This window comes from Lynx rufus, unplaced genomic scaffold, assembly GCF_022079265.1.
Source record: "Lynx rufus isolate CCGP_SWC_20201006 ecotype Redwood Valley unplaced genomic scaffold, mLynRuf1.p SCAF_20, whole genome shotgun sequence".
NCBI classification, from domain to species: domain Eukaryota; kingdom Metazoa; phylum Chordata; class Mammalia; order Carnivora; family Felidae; genus Lynx; species Lynx rufus.
The window spans coordinates 451,077-466,198 of record NW_025814835.1 but is presented as its reverse complement, the minus strand read 5'-3'; the positions used below and the strand labels follow the sequence as shown (position 1 = coordinate 466,198).

At 58.8% G+C, this 15,122-nt stretch overlaps 1 protein-coding gene across 1 annotated transcript in view; it reads left to right on the top strand.

Moving 5' to 3' along the window:
• Positions 1-15,122, top strand: part of KCNG2 (potassium voltage-gated channel modifier subfamily G member 2) — a 71,524-nt gene that overhangs the window by 22,662 nt on the left and 33,740 nt on the right. The window contains exon 2 of the mRNA XM_047086358.1: positions 2,471-2,563. The gene's annotated coding sequence lies outside the window, so the exon portion shown is untranslated. The remainder of the gene's footprint in view (positions 1-2,470; positions 2,564-15,122) is intronic.

The window sequence follows — 15,122 nt, the reverse complement described above, 5'->3', positions numbered from 1 at the left end:
TACAGACTACTGTTCACTCTCAGTTTTCAGAGAATAAGCCAGCATGTGGTTATACGAAATGCCCCTTCCGTGCTGTCGGTTGGAGAACTGCCCACCGTGAAAGTAGTTTCAGTGCTTGAATCACAGGAGCCCAGCGACGGGGAGGCTCTGACCATCCCTGCTGCCGGCTCACACAGCTTCCAGAGCAAATACCGGGGTGTTCCGTGCCAATACAGATGTCTCACAAAGGTAGACGTATCACATCACCATTTCATGGGGTTTCCCTCTCATCACACACAAACCTGTAGGACGCGACTGTCCCCCTATCGTTGCCCAGGCTTGAAAAGATTGTCTTGAAAGCGACGCGGAAAGGAAGCTCCCTGAAGGGGACGTTGTGGGTCTGTGGGCTCAGGTTGTGGGACATGCCCCCTGGGTCCGCATCTGCCCCAGCCTGGCAGCGAGGGGGGGCCCGCGGTGTCGGCGCACGAAAGTCGGGGCAAGTGCGACAGTGTTCTCGTCAAACTGGCTGAGGGAACCCTGGATGGTGAGTTCTCCACGTGAAGGCTGCTGCTTCCGACTTTACGTGAAGACTTATTTTTGCAAAAGTGGGCAGCACCAGACCCCGTGGAGGCGTGCTGTCCCCTCTGTGGGGAAATGACGGCCACTCAGAAATCGGGCCATCAGTGCCCCCCCTCCTCACCCGCACACGTGCCGTTGGCACCACGGCGAGGCAACTTCACAACTGTGCACACGGCTTCTCACGGAAAGTTGAATTATGTGCGCTACGTTCTGTTTCAGGGACAGAGCAGTGATTAATCGCTTGTTTTATAAAATTGATTTGAGAAAGAAATTACCAATTAAGAGTTGTCGTGATTGAAAAGTAAAATTAAATCATCTGGGAAATTTGCTCCCTTCCTGTTGGGGTCAGCGAGATTTGCCGTTTGTGTCTGCCGTCACCGGGGTGGGGAGGGGGGCCAGCTTTGGTCTCCGCTGGTCCTTTATGGGGACGCGACAGAGGCCTGAGGACCAGCCCGGGGACCCCTCACTGAGGGCTCGGCAGAGACTCCCCGGGGTCGTGCAGCCAGAGTGGAGCCTGGCGGCTTGTCCGAAACAGACCCTGTGCCCTCGGATTGCAGCCCCCACCCCGGCCTGTCCGGTGCCGGGGGTGCCGGTGGGCAGAGGGCGGGAACAGGGAAACTACCGGAACCCATGGGAAGTTCAAACCGAGCTCCCGTTATTTCCCCTGCTATTTCGGTGGCTCTGTCCCGCAAGCCAGGGCCAGGCCGCACCGGGGCCGTGGCGTCCGGATGGAGCAGGGGCTCGGGCCGGGACAGGGCAGGGGACTCAGTGGCCGAGGGTAGCAGCTCTCACACGTCTCTGCGGCCTTCAAGGAGCTGGGTTTTCACGTGGGTCGTGTGTAGCACCACCGCCAGGCTAGAAACCGACGGGCAGAAGCGCCCTGAGGGCCGTGCCCTGGACGGGCCAAGGGTCCAGCCCCTGCCCGGATGAGGGGCTGCACAGATTCTCACCGCGGGTGAGAGGTGCTCAGGGCGGACTTGGGAAATGCTAGAAGGAGTGTCAGCCACTCCCTCCAGGACTGCGTTTCCTGCAAGCTGCGGGCCCGGAAAGCACCGGCGAGCAGATGGGCGACTCCCCTGCCCACCCGTCCGCTGCCCGCTGCTCACGGCGCTCGCTTGGAGTGTGGTGGGCGGAGGGAAGTCTCTCTTCTCTGGACTCCACGAGCAAAAATACTTCCATAAATAGCTGCTTCAGAGGAAAAATGAAGTTGACAGTACATTTGCATACAAGTGTGCTAATTATAATCCTCTTACCTATACACTGAAACAGATTTAGCAGTCACAATTACAATTGGACTGGAGCAGCTCGTCGTCTCAAAAATAGGCACCGGGCAGAGAGGGGTGTGTTAGGCACATATGAGGGCGTGTGTGTCTATCTTTGCAGACTAATGGGACCGCGGGTGGGGGGCCCAGGCTGCCCCTCACGGGTCTCGTGGGGCCCCGCGGTATGGCTGACCCGGAGGGGACGTGGTGCACACCTGGGGTCGGCTGGACCGGGGACACCGAGGCAGGGGGAGCAGGCGCCCCGGTTACAGCGACTTGTGTTCCAGCAGCTTCATCGATGCGGGGGCGGCTGGTTCTCGGGGGGAGGGAAGGAGACGCTCTGGGCGCGTGGGATGTGGCGAGCACTGGCGGTGCCCAGACGTCCGGGAGGAGGTCAGAAGCCACCAGGTGCAGAGAGAGAGGTGAGGAGCCGGGACCCGGCTTCTCTGCCCCAACCGCACGCCGGTCCATATGACCTTGGGTGGAACGCACAGGGCCGGGGGGGCCCAGGCCGAGCCACGATTATGTGTGTGCTGAGGTAGATTATATCCGAGGAGGTGGGTTGTGGTCGTCACATTCTCTGACAAGTTCATGACCCAACCACGGTCAAGAGGCCGTGCCCTAAAGGGGGATTTGACGTGTCGTTTCAGGGACCTGAGAAGCACTGGCAGGGGTCTGATGAGATGGCAGCGCTTGCAAAGGGCCGCCTGGGATGAGCCCCCGCACGGGGAAGCCGACAGGAGGTAAGCGTGCCTGTCCCCAGCGTCCCACTCCCGAGAAAACTGGGAGGCTGATCTTTTGGGTGAAACCATCTCACTTAAAGAACCTTACCATACGATGCCGCAAACGCACTGGTTTCCTCAGAGGTTAGGTGAGGGATAGGAAGGAGCCAGCCCTGAGCTAGGCCACTTTGCACACCTGTCCCCTCAGGATGGCTCCCCGAGCCCAGGGCTACTCGGGAAGGCCGGCAGGAGGCGGTCGGGGGTGCCAGCTTGAGTTTTAACTGCAGAGCGGGATGGACTGGGGTCCCCCAGGGAGCCTGTGTCCGCTGTCCCCCAGCCCCATCCTCTGTCCTGTGAGTCCCCAAGGCTCCAGCCTCGCCCATCCCCCACAGGACTGCTTATTCTTCCAGCCGCTCCCAAGACCCCAGACTGAAGGCTTGAAGGGGATTTGGGGTGCTCATCACCCGGAGGGGGGATGATGTCACAGCTCACAACCAGCTCCATGCCAACCTGCCTCACCTGTCCCCCGGGGGTCCCTCACCTACACCCCCTCCCCCACCTGCCCCCCCGGGGTCCCTCACCTACCCCCCAGGGGGTCCCTCACCTACACCCCCTCTCTCACCTACACCCCCTCCCTCACGTGCCCCCCGGAGTCCCTCACCTACACCCCATCCCTGCCCCCTGGGCACCTACACCTGCCCCCTGGGGTCCCTCACCTACACCCCATCCCTCACCTGCCCCCTGGGGTCCCTCACCTACACCCCCTCCCTCACCTGCCCCCCGGGGTTCCTCACCTACACCCCCTCTCTCACCTGCCCCCCGGGGTCCCTCACCTGCACCCCCTCCCTCACCTGCCCCCCGGGGTCCCTCACCTGCACCCCCTCCCTCACCTGCCCCCCGGGGTCCCTCACCTACACCCCCGCCCTCACCTGCCCCTCGGGGTCCCTCACCTACACCCCCTCCCCCACCTGCCCCCCGGGGTTCCTCACCTGCACCCCCTCCCTCACCTGCCCCCCGGGGTCCCTCACCTACACCCCCTCCCTCACCGGCCCCCCGGGGTCCCTCACCTACACCCCCGCCCTCACCTGCCCCCCGGGGTCCCTCACCTACACCCCCTCCCTCACCTGCCCCCCGGGGTCCCTCACCTACACCCCCTCCCTCACCTGCCCCCCGGGGTCCCTCACCTACACCTCCTCCCTCACCTGCCCCCCGGGGTCCCTCACCTACACCCCCTCCCTCACCTGCCCCCCCAGGGCCCCTCACCTACCCCCCAGGGGGTCCCTCACCTACACCCCCTCCCTCACCTACACCCCCTCCCTCACCTGCCCCCCGGGGTCCCTCACCTACACCCCCTCCCTCACCTGCCCCCCGGGGTCCCTCACCTACACCCCCTCCCTCACCTGCCCCCCAGGGTCCCTCACCTACACCCCCTCCCTCACCTGCCCCCCGGGGTCCCTCACCTACACCCCCTCCCTCACCTGCCCCCCGGGGTCCCTCACCTACACCCCCTCCCTCACCTGCCCCCCGGGGTCCCTCACCTACACCCCATCCCTGCCCCCTGGGCACCTACACCTGCCCCCTGGGGTTCCTCACCTACACCCCATCCCTCACCTGCCCCCTGGGGTCCCTCACCTACACCCCCTCCCTCACCTGCCCCCTGGGGTTCCTCACCTACACCCCCTCTCTCACCTGCCCCCCGGGGTCCCTCACCTACACCCCCTCCCTCACCTGCCCCCCGGGGTCCCTCACCTACACCCCATCCCTCACCTGCCCCCCGGGGTCCCTCACCTGCCCCCCAGGGAGTCCCTCACCTGCCCCCCTAGGGTCCGACACCTGCCCCCCCAGGGGGTCCCTCACCTGCACCCCCCCCACTGCACTGCCTGCCCCCCAGGCTCTCCTCACAGGCTTGAGCCCCTCCCCTCTTCAGTCTCTGCTGCTACTTTCCTCCTCCCCAGTCTGCTATTTTCCAAAACACCACGGCTCCCTTGCCGTCCACTCTTACCTGGCGTTGACAGACCTTAAATCTGGAGGAGAGGTAGAGAGTTTCATTCGACCCTGGGTTTACCACCTGGACTCTGAGACCCTGAGGGATCCGGGTGACGGGCCCCAGATACACAGCCGTCGCAGCCAGGACGCGTCTCCCAGCCCTGTCCTCTGACTCATCCCCCGGCTTCCCCGCCTGGGCGGCGAGAGTCCTGCTGGGCACAGCGCCCGGCCGGCAGGGAACCTCCAGCATTTGGACGTGTCGTTTCAGCGTGGTCTCAAGGGGACATCCCTTCCCCACGGCCCCGTGGGAGGCAGGTCGTCGTGAGCCGGAATATAGACTTGGGCCCCCCCTGCTGCGAGCCCGGACTCCCCCCTCCTCAGGGAAGGTAGAAGCTTCGTGTCCCTTAGAATTTGGCAGAGAGGGATACCCTGTGACTTTCCTTTGCCGTGGTGTCTCTGCGGGCCTCAGGCTCCGGGCCTAGCTCAGGTCTCTTGACGTCTCACCTGAGTCTCTTGCTGCGCCTTGATGTGACCGGTCCTGTGGCGGACGGTGTCACGTCTGATTCTAATTTAACGCCCGCATCCGCGTGGCGTTTGGGGAGTGAGAAAGCAGGACCTGAGAGAACGAAACCCAAACCTGGCTACAACAGTTTCAGAAGTGCACTTTCACCGAGACCCACGGATGGACAGAGGCTGCGCAGGTCAACGTGTGCTGCACGAATGAAAGGGACAGATCAGTGTGAGTGTCTTTTCACGAGATTAACCTGTCCTATCTGGTCAAAGACCAGTGTTGGGCGTCGACGGGTTCCCGGGAGCGGACACACGACACAGCAGACGAGCGCGCGCCCCCGCTGGGTCCTTGGCCTGGGGCCACCCTGTGTCCGGGACCCGGGCTCCATCCAAAGGCTACAGGTGGCGGCTGGATCCATCAGACTGAGCGGGATCGAGAGAGAAAGGAAAACCCTCGCGACCCACAGCAGACGGTCAAGGGTACGGATGCCCAACCCAGAAAGTCACATCACGAGAATTACGTTCGGCCGGTTTGCAGTTTGTGTTTTGTTTTGGTTTGCTTTTGGCTGTTTTTCCCCAGGTTTTTTTTCACCGAGATTCAAACGTACACAAAGCAGAAAGAGTAGTGTGGTGGAAACCTATGTATGTGTGTGTACATACACGAAACGTGTGTGCGTTCACATAAAATGAAATAATGAACCATTCTGGAACTAGCTTACAGAAATCAAGACATTTATATCCCTGAATAATTATGAATTTCCTAAAAAATAAGGTCACTCTTTTCCATAACCACAATACCACGTAACACTGAAGATTTCCCCAATTGTCCGAACACTGTCTTTTATAGATTTTTTGGGTGAAATCGATCTGGTTTATAAACTTCATCGCTTGGTATGCCTCAATCACTTTGACTCCATCAAAGAGAATCAGGCCATCCTGATTCTAGAACATTCCTCCCACTGGCTGATCCCCCACGTCCCTGACTCTGTGAAGAATGCAGGAGTCATTCTGCAGGAAGGCCTTTGCTCTCGTCTCTGTGTGGTGTTTCTGTATCGCCCCGTATTCTCTGGACCCTGGGGTGTGGGTCTACGTGTCTGATCGGAGTGGGTACTCAGGGCAGAGCCAGACGGCTGCCCGTGGTGCCAGTCACTCTGCACGTTGCGTCACGTTCGAGGCACATGGTGCCAGGATGGCCGTGCTGAGTTGTGCTGCCGGATTAAGGGGTGAGCCCAAACGTACTCACGGTAAAGCCACGTCCCCCTCTCGGAGGCTGGGTAGCCAGCGCAGTGCAGACGCCCGCCCTCCGATGGCGGCGAAGGTTTTTTCCCTCCTCTCTGTTTCTCTTTTATTCCCGCGTCACTACAGACTCGCGGCCTCTATTTGCTAATGTTTTACAAGAAGCTGAGTCGTTCCGTGTCTAGACTCTTGGCATCTGCGGTAGGGTAGGTCCCTTCCGTGTGCCTGTCCACACCGGAGTGCCTCTCTGCTTCCGGACGCAAAGCACGAGATCCCACCCCGGACTCTGCCTGCCTCCCCTCAGGAATCGGCGCTTCTGGCGAACACGGCTCAGGTGGGAAGGACCGGTCCCCGATGGCTGAGTGCGTTGTTAGCATTTATCTGTGTGATCTTACGGGCTACGTGGGGAGTGTTCACTCTACTCTCCCGAACGGCTGCAGCAGGAGGTTATGATAAGATCCCGAGCCCGTAACATAAAACCCAACGTTTCCAGGTTTCACTGGAAAATCAGTCATCACACCAGGAACCGGGAAGATTGCAAACCAAATGAGGGACAACCAGCAGACACCAACATCGAGACGACAGAATTATTTGAGCAGCTGCTGTAAAAACGCTTCAACAAGTGGTTACAAACATGCCTGAAGCAGACACGGAAAGAGAGTCTCAGCAAAGACATAGAAAGTCTCGGTGAAGGAAGAGAAGACATAAAAAAGAAGGCAATGGAAACTCTAGAACAGAAAAACACCATACGTGACATGAGAAGCTCGGTGGGTGGATTCGGCCTCCAACAGGAAGGACAGAGGAGTCGTGGACGCAGAGCAGAACGACCGCATTCGCCCAACCTGAAAAGCAGCGAAGACACGGACCGAAAATAAAACGGACAGAGGCTCAGAGACTGCGGTACCATAACCAGATCCGACACTCATGCTGTCGGAGTCCCGGAAGGGGAGAAGAGTGGTGGGGCTGAAAGTTCCTGCAGAAATAATGACTTAAAACCCCCCCAAATCAGGGGTGCCTGGGTGGCTCGGCTGGTGGCTCAGGTCATGGTCTCACGGTTCGTGGGCTGGAGCCCCACGTCTGGCTCTGGGCTGATATCGAGGAGCCTGCTTGGGATTCTTTCTCTCTGTCTGTCTCTCAAAACAAATAAAGAAACATTTAAAAAAGAGAAGAACGAGGAAGAAAGCCACAACTTGTGGGTGGTTAACAGACTGTGGCCCCTCCGTGCCACGAGCCGTCACCAGGAGGAGGAGGAACGTGGATGACCCTCCAGAGACCGATGCCGAGCAAAGGGAGCCAGTGCCGGACGGCTTCCTAACGGCCCATCAAGACGCCACTCCGGGGTTTGACTGGAGGACAGGGAGGGGCGGGTGAGCAGAGGCCAGGGGAGGGGAGGGGAGGGGGAGCTGAGGCCAGGGGAGGGGAGTCCAGGGTAAGGGAGGGGCGGGAGGGAGGGGGCATCAGGGGCCTCCTGCTGGTTGGGGTTCTGACCGGGTCAGTGCCCACATGACACCCTGGCCGTGAGACGGGCCTGCAAGTTTGCACGATGCCACTGCCTGGCATCACGGGGCCGCTGCGATCTTAAAAGTTTAATTTTAAAAAACCTTCGAGGCAGTTGTTTGCAGCCGTGCTGTGCGGGTAATTAGTTGCCAGATCTCCACGTGTCTTACAGATTTGGAGATGGTATGTAGTTCTAATACATCGTGACTGAAAAATAATCGTCGATTTTTCCGTCGATGACACGGCTACAAATACATTTAATTAGCACATCTTCAGGTCTGTTCAGATACACTTTAGAGACTTTTCTAAGTTGTGTCGCTTTGACATATAGAAAATAATCCATTTCAAAACAAAATAACTGAACACATGTGGGTTTGAAAATCAGAAAGGCATTATAGGAATGATCCTAAGAGTACTAATTTTTAAGACTATGAAAATCTCCGAAGAATCATGTTTTATTTGAAATTAGTTATTTGGGGCACCTGAGCGGCTCAATCGGTCAAGCATCCAACTTCGGCTCAGGTCATGATCTCGCGGTTCTTGGGTTCGAGTCCCGCATCGGGCTCTGTGCTGATGGGCCAGAGCCTGGAGCCTGCTTCGGATTCTGGGCCTCCCCCTCTCTCTCTGCCCCTGCCCCGCTCGTGTTCTGTTGCTCTCTGTCTCTCAAAAATCAGTCAACATTAAACAAAATGTTTTAATTACTTATTTACAGTTGGCTCTTTGTTTTTAACTGATAGGTGATCTTTACCTTAACTCATCTTTACCTTTACTTGGCGGGACAGTAAGAATTAAAGACAGAGCGACTCCTGGCCCAGTACTAGCCTGCTAGCTGTCGTGTCACGAGGGGAGGGTGCTTGGGCTTCGGCGGTCTCAGCCACCGTCCCACGGGAGCCGGCCGGCCGAAGGGCATCATGTGTCCCTGCTGTCACAGGGCCTGGTTCATGCGTCTGCTCTTGTGAACGGGGTCATCTCAGAGGTTAAGTGTTTGGACTGAGAGGCGGCGTGTGTGCCCGGGAGAGGACCAGACACGCCGGGAGGGCCGAGGGGGCCTGGGAAGGCCGGGCGCCCCTGCCCCGAGGACAGACAGCGCAGGCCGCGGTGGCCGGTGAGGAGCAGAGAGGGAGTCGGCTCCGTGAAGACACCGGAACCAAAAGTGAGGCAGGAGCAACAACCAAAGGCTTTAATTGCTGCATTAATTATCTTGCAACATCTGTAGTGTGAAAACATTTTTAGATCCTAAAGTGATGGCTTGTAAGCTGAGGCCAAACCACTCTGAGCTTCCTCCTCGCCGGGACGCCCCCGTCGGGACGCCCCCAGGCTCAGCCGGGCTGTACCATCTCTCCTTGCACGGCTGCTTCCGTGAGTCAGACGGGCTAGTTTGAACGGGGTCTCCCCTGGGCACCGCTGACATTTGGGTGAATAGCTCTTTGCCGTGGACGTCCTGTGCCCCGTGGAGCCCTGACCTCCACCTCTGGTGCCGGTTGTGATGACCCACAATGTGAGCAGATGGCACCCCGTGGCCCTGGGACCACGCAGGGGGCCCCGTGGTCTGTCTTTGCTGCAGGACCGATGACCTTGTTTCCCGGGGGCCGCCCTCTGAAGCGTGTTAACCCGTAGGACAGGCACGCCTGCCGGGCGCCCCCTGGGGGAAGGCATCCCTTGTGACCGCGAGGCCCCCACAGGAGCTCTTTCGGGGCTGAGCCATTCCGGGTCACAACTGCAAATGTCATGATGTCCCGGCACCTGCTGTTTATTTGTTACATCTCCCAAAAAGCCTCGGTGACACTGGGGTGACCACACCCTTCTGTTCACACACATACGCATGTGGGAAACGCCAGGGACGCCCTGGGAAGTACTTACTCGACTCTGGTCCACCCTTAGCCTTGATTCAAATTCAGACTTTTTTTCCAAGCACCTACTAAGTGCAGGTGGTGTTCTGGGCATTCGAGACACAGCAGCAACACGGACACAAGCGTGCCCTCCTAGGGCCGACCTGTGAGTGGACAGGAGCTCCCTCTTGGCTCTGAGATACGTGTCCCTCCCTGGCCGTCCACCGCCTGAGCCGGGGCTCGGTCAGGGACAGGGGCCTCGTGCAGGTGTGGAGGCCCAGGGGCAGTGACGGGCCCGGGGCGCCCCAAGCCCTCCCTCGCCAGAGTGTGGTCACCCCTTCTGTGGAACAGATGACGCCAGCACACGCTCACGTCTCTGCGGCACGGCATCCACGACGCCCGGGGCCTCAGCGGGCGACCGGAAAGCCTGCGTGTGGCCTCCCTGTGTCACCCAGGCTTCCTCACATGGGGCACCTGGGCCCCATGGCGAGGTTCCCGGGAGAGCGGGAGCCTGTCCCGAGAGACCCCAGAGCTCGGCATCCACCACGGAAGGAGCATCACTGGACGGAGTGGGCTCCTGCTCTGTGTCCTACTCAAAAGCCGATCTGAGGTGCCGTCCCCAGAGAGGACAGCTACGGCACGAAGCTGATAAGGACAGACACCACGCTGCTCTTGGCCAAGAGGCCCTTTGCAATACACTTTCAACAACGCGTAGGCACACGTACACGTTAACATGTGCGGAGGACTCCCGTGCCAAGACTGTCCTAAACGCTCACGTGGCCTTTGCCTTCCTCACAAGGTGGGTGCTGTCGTACTATTATTTCTTCCGGCTTATTCACGTGGGATCTGTGGCTCTAGCAAAACCGAGTGACTTCCTGAGACTGCACGGCTCTTGAGGGCAGGAGCTTGGTGTCGGCCCAGCCGCCTGGCCACCGTCATGCCCTGAGCGTGGGCTCCACCTGTCCCGTGGTGGCTGGAACGGAGGGCATTACAAGTTGCCGTGGTTGCCACCAAATCGACTGTCCCCTCCCTCGGTGACATTACGTAAGGAGTAAGCTTTCTCCCTTCTCACGGGGATGAGGCCACGATTGGTACTTCCAGTAAGGCGCCACGAATCTCCTACCGCTCAGAGAGACGCTGGTCTGAACGCTTCATTCCCTGAGGAACATCTCGTATTAACTTAGTCCTCGCTCTATTTCTGCGATATTAAATCATGTCCGGGAGCCCGCGTGTTGAATCAGGACGTGTTGAATCACCCAAGAGGTTCAGACGTTAGTTAATGGAGAGGACGTGTTCCCGGATAATGTGGCACTACCCAGCAGCGTCACGGGAGGAGAATGTGGAGCCCTGTTTGCAGGCTGCTGGCGTCCCTGCCTGTGCCCTGGCCACCTTGGGTCTCCCCACACCGGTGACGGCCACACACTTCACGCCCCTCAGGGCTCCCCCAGCCAGGGTGGGCTGTGGCCCGTCAGAGCCGGGTGTTCGTCTCACTGGTGAGGAGACCAGAGCTCCTCGGTGGGGCCCCAGCCGATCGCAGCAGAGCCACAGGTCAACCCCTGACCCCTGACCCCGCTCGGTGTTCCTTCTGTGCCACAGGGGAGGACCCCGGCTCCTGCCCTAGTACAACCCTTGTGGCTTCTTCCAGGGAAGTTACGTGGGCTCCATTCGTGGGCAACCCTGCGTCGGTTCAAAGCGGTTCAACAGAAGCCTCCTGTGTCCGTGGACTGGACAGCCACACTCGCACCCACTCTTGCCACCGTTCAAGGGGCAGGTGACGTGTCGGGGCCGTATGTGCTAGAAACATCTGGGGCAAGTCTGAGGCTCATTCATCCACTGGCTTGTCCCTTCAGCAAATATTGCCTGACTACCCGCTATGCTCCAGGGACGGTGTTGGGGTGTGTGATATGTCCTGGGCAAAACAGGAGAATGACAGCCATTCCCTCACGGGGCTCAGATTCTCGCAGGAGTAAAAAAAAAATAAGCGATTGGTGAAACAACGAATTACCTGCTCCTTCAGGAGGAGAAAAGTGCTATGGAGACAGGAAAGTACTCGGCAGGTGCGCGGCTGGGGAAGGACGTGGGTGTGGGTGGTGGTGTAAACTGAGCGAGGGAGGCCCCAACAAGAGGTACAGTGTGAACAAAGCTGTGGCTGCGGCACCTGGGCAGGTGCTCGGGGCAGGGGGACAGCCAGCACAGGGACCCCTAGCTGGAGCGTGCCGGGAGGCGAGGGGGAGGGCACGGCACCGACCCCGCCAGCACCGTGTGGAGAGCAGCCTCGTCCGCGGGAACAGACCCGGAGCGTGGAGGTCGGTCGGAGGGATGGTGGGCGGGCGGGCTTCGGGAGCCCCCGCGGCTGTGGTGCTGGGCACAGGCAGCAAAGGGCGGGGGGCTGGCAAGGAAACCCGTCGGGGCGGCTACCAGCAGTCCTGGCAGGAGGGGGTGGTGGCTCAGAGCCGTGCGGTGGCTGGCCTGCGCCGCTCGTCCACACCAGTCAGGAAATCCCCCCGGGGTCAGGCCCGTGGTGTCAGCGGCCCGCCGCCGTGACCAGGCTGGACGGATTCTTGCGGAAGCTGGCGCGGCTGGGACCACAGGACGGCTCGGAGGCTGCCGCCAGCGCTGTGCGGGCCGGCGAGGAGGTCGGGGTGCGCTGCCTGCTGGGCGCCGACGCGGCCTCCTTCCCGCGGGCTGACGCCACTCAAGGGGAAGCTGGCCTGTCCTCGCCGTGAGCCTCCTGGCGCACGGGGGTCTGGGCCCTCTTCATCCGGTGCGCGGCCTTGCGGGTCTAGGCCTATAAAATGCCGTAAGGGCAGGAGCACAGACCTCATTCCCCTGAATCTGAGCTGGACGCGAGTGCGTGAGCTGCAAGGCCAGCTTCGACGTCCGCTTCTGCAGCCGGCCTTGGGAGTGTGTGTGCGTTACAGACGTGGGCTGGGGGCCCCGTGTCACAACCACAGAACACGGCTTCAGGCGTCAGGCACTGTGTGGTGAAGCGCCCCAGGCCAGGCACCTCCTGAGTGCGGCCACTGAGCGTCCACACCAGCTCCCGAGTTCTTGGGATCGTCTTGGAGCACGGCCCCCATCGTCCCATGGCCCCCAGCAGGCTAGCTGGGAGCTCTTTCCTGTTTGTTTTCTGTGAGCTTTCCTAAGTATGCTTGGATTTTAAAGCGAGGAAGCAAAGGCCTTCTTACACGTTCCACAACACACATAAAATGTCCGGAAAATGCTGTCGAGTCTCAAAACTATAGTCTTCTCAAATTTTGAGGAGGAGTCAAAGAATACCAGTGGGAGACTTGGGGGTGAACAGGACTTCCGGCACCAGAAGGGGTTTAGGAGGCGTTCAGGAGCCAACGCACCCCGAGGGTCCCACCCTGAGGAGGCAGAGCGGGACACGCGGCCCGGCTTCACTGCTGTCCGGGCCGCCGTCAGGACGCAGACGGTGCCCAGCCACCAGCAGCATGCCAGCCGCTGCCAGCGGTAAACGCCACAGAGATGCCAAGTCACAAAGCATGGGTAAAAAAGTGGACGTCCTTCCATCCAGAGGACGCCACGAGGCAGCACAGCTCGGCCTGCAGACCCGGGCCCGCTCGGCGTGGCCTTTGTTCACAGCTCTGTGGGCCCCCGCTGACCGCCGAAAGAGCAGGTGGCTAAGCAAACACCACCACGTGTCAGTTGATCCGGCAGAAAGGTGAAGGCAGACAGGTTAGCAGGACCCGTTACTGACGAATCAGCAGGGCAAGGTGAGTGTGGGGGTGGCCAGCGGCCAGTGCAGACCAGGACCAGAGCCCCAGCTCTGTCACTCCACAGTGAGGACACTACTCAGCCTCCGTGATACTCGGTTTGCAACCTACAAGACGCAGCCGACAGAACCTGCCTCTCGGGGTCCCGGTGCACAGAAACGACACGGTATTCACGGAAGTCTTCCCACCTCGCAAGCCCTTAGATGGTCCCCCGAGCAGCTGGCGCTGCCCTTGGTCCGTGCCCACCCCCCAGCTCCTGATGTCTGCCCTGCTCCCGAGGGTGAGAAGTGCCTCCCTGGTCGGGCTTCCTCTCCCTCCTCCACCCCGTGCTTCTCCTCTGGGCCTGGGTTCTGTTGCTTTCGCCAGTAAACGAGCTCAGGATTCTCTAGGGGCTGCGTCCCCTCTGCACAATGCACAAGCTACCAAGCCGGCCGTCTCGAGATCGGGTGGGAAACAGACCGCCAGGGCATGAACTCCAGCTGATGCACCAGCCTCTCCCAGGGGACCCTCCGCAGGGCACCAAGAGCTTTGCCCGGGTCCCTTCTGCTCCCCTGGGGCAGGGTGACATCCCTTTCAGTTGACTCTGTTGTCCCTTGTCATTGTTAACAGCACCCTTGCCTTCTGAAGAGTGCCCCAGTTTGGAGGATAGGCTACGTGGCACGGGGGAGGAAGGTAATGGGCAGAAGTTGGCACTGAGAGGTTCGCAGAAACAGTATCATAAACAGCAGCATGGGGCGCCTGGGTGGCGCAGTCGGTTAAGCGTCCGACTTCAGCCAGGTCACGATCTCGCGGTCCGTGAGTTCGAGCCCCGCGTCGGGCTCTGGGCTGATGGCTCGGAGCCTGGAGCCTGTTTCCGATTCTGTGTCTCCCTCTCTCTCTGCCCCTCCCCCGTTCATGCTCTGTCTCTCTCTGTCCCAAAAATAAATAAACGTTGAAAAAAAAATTTTTAATAAAAAAAAAATAAAAAAATAAAAATAAAAAAATAAAATAAACAGCAGCAGCTCCTATAAAAGACCCAGTAAACCAGCCAAGGTAATGGCATTAAATCCCCTTTCTTTCTACAAAAAGCAGAAGGTTCCATTCTTTTTTTTTTAATTTACATTCAAGTTAGTTAGCATAGAGTGTAACCATGATTTCAGAAGTAGATTCCTTAATGCCCCTCCCCATTTAGCCCATCCCCCCCTCCTACAACCCCTCCAGTAACCCTCTGTTTGTTTTCCATATTTAAGAGTCTCTTCTGTTTTGTCCCCCACCCTGTTTTTATATCGTTTTTGCTTCCCTTCCCTTCTGTTCATCTGTTTTATATCTTAAAGTTCTCATATGAGTGAAGTCATATGATATTTGTCTTTCTCTGACTAATTTTGCTTAGCATAATACCCTCTAGTTCCATCCACATAGTTGCAAATGGCAAGATTTCATTCTTTTTGATTGTCGGGTAATATTCCATTGTGTGTGTGTGTGTGTGTGTGTGTGTGTGTGTGTGTGTGTATAGCATCTTCTTTATCCATTCATCCAGCGATGGCTACTTGGGCTCTTTCCATACTTTGGCTATTGTCGATAGTGCTGCTACAAACATTGGGGTGCATGTGTCCCTTCGAAACAGCTCTCTTGTATCCCTTGGATAAATGCCTAGTAGTGCAATTGCTGGGTTGTAGGGTAGTTCTATTTTTAGTTTTTTGAGGAACCTCCATACTGTTCTCCAGAGTGGCTGCACCAGTTTGCATTCCCACCAACAATGCAAGAGGGTTCCCCTTTCTCTGCATCCTTGCCAACATCTGTGGTTTC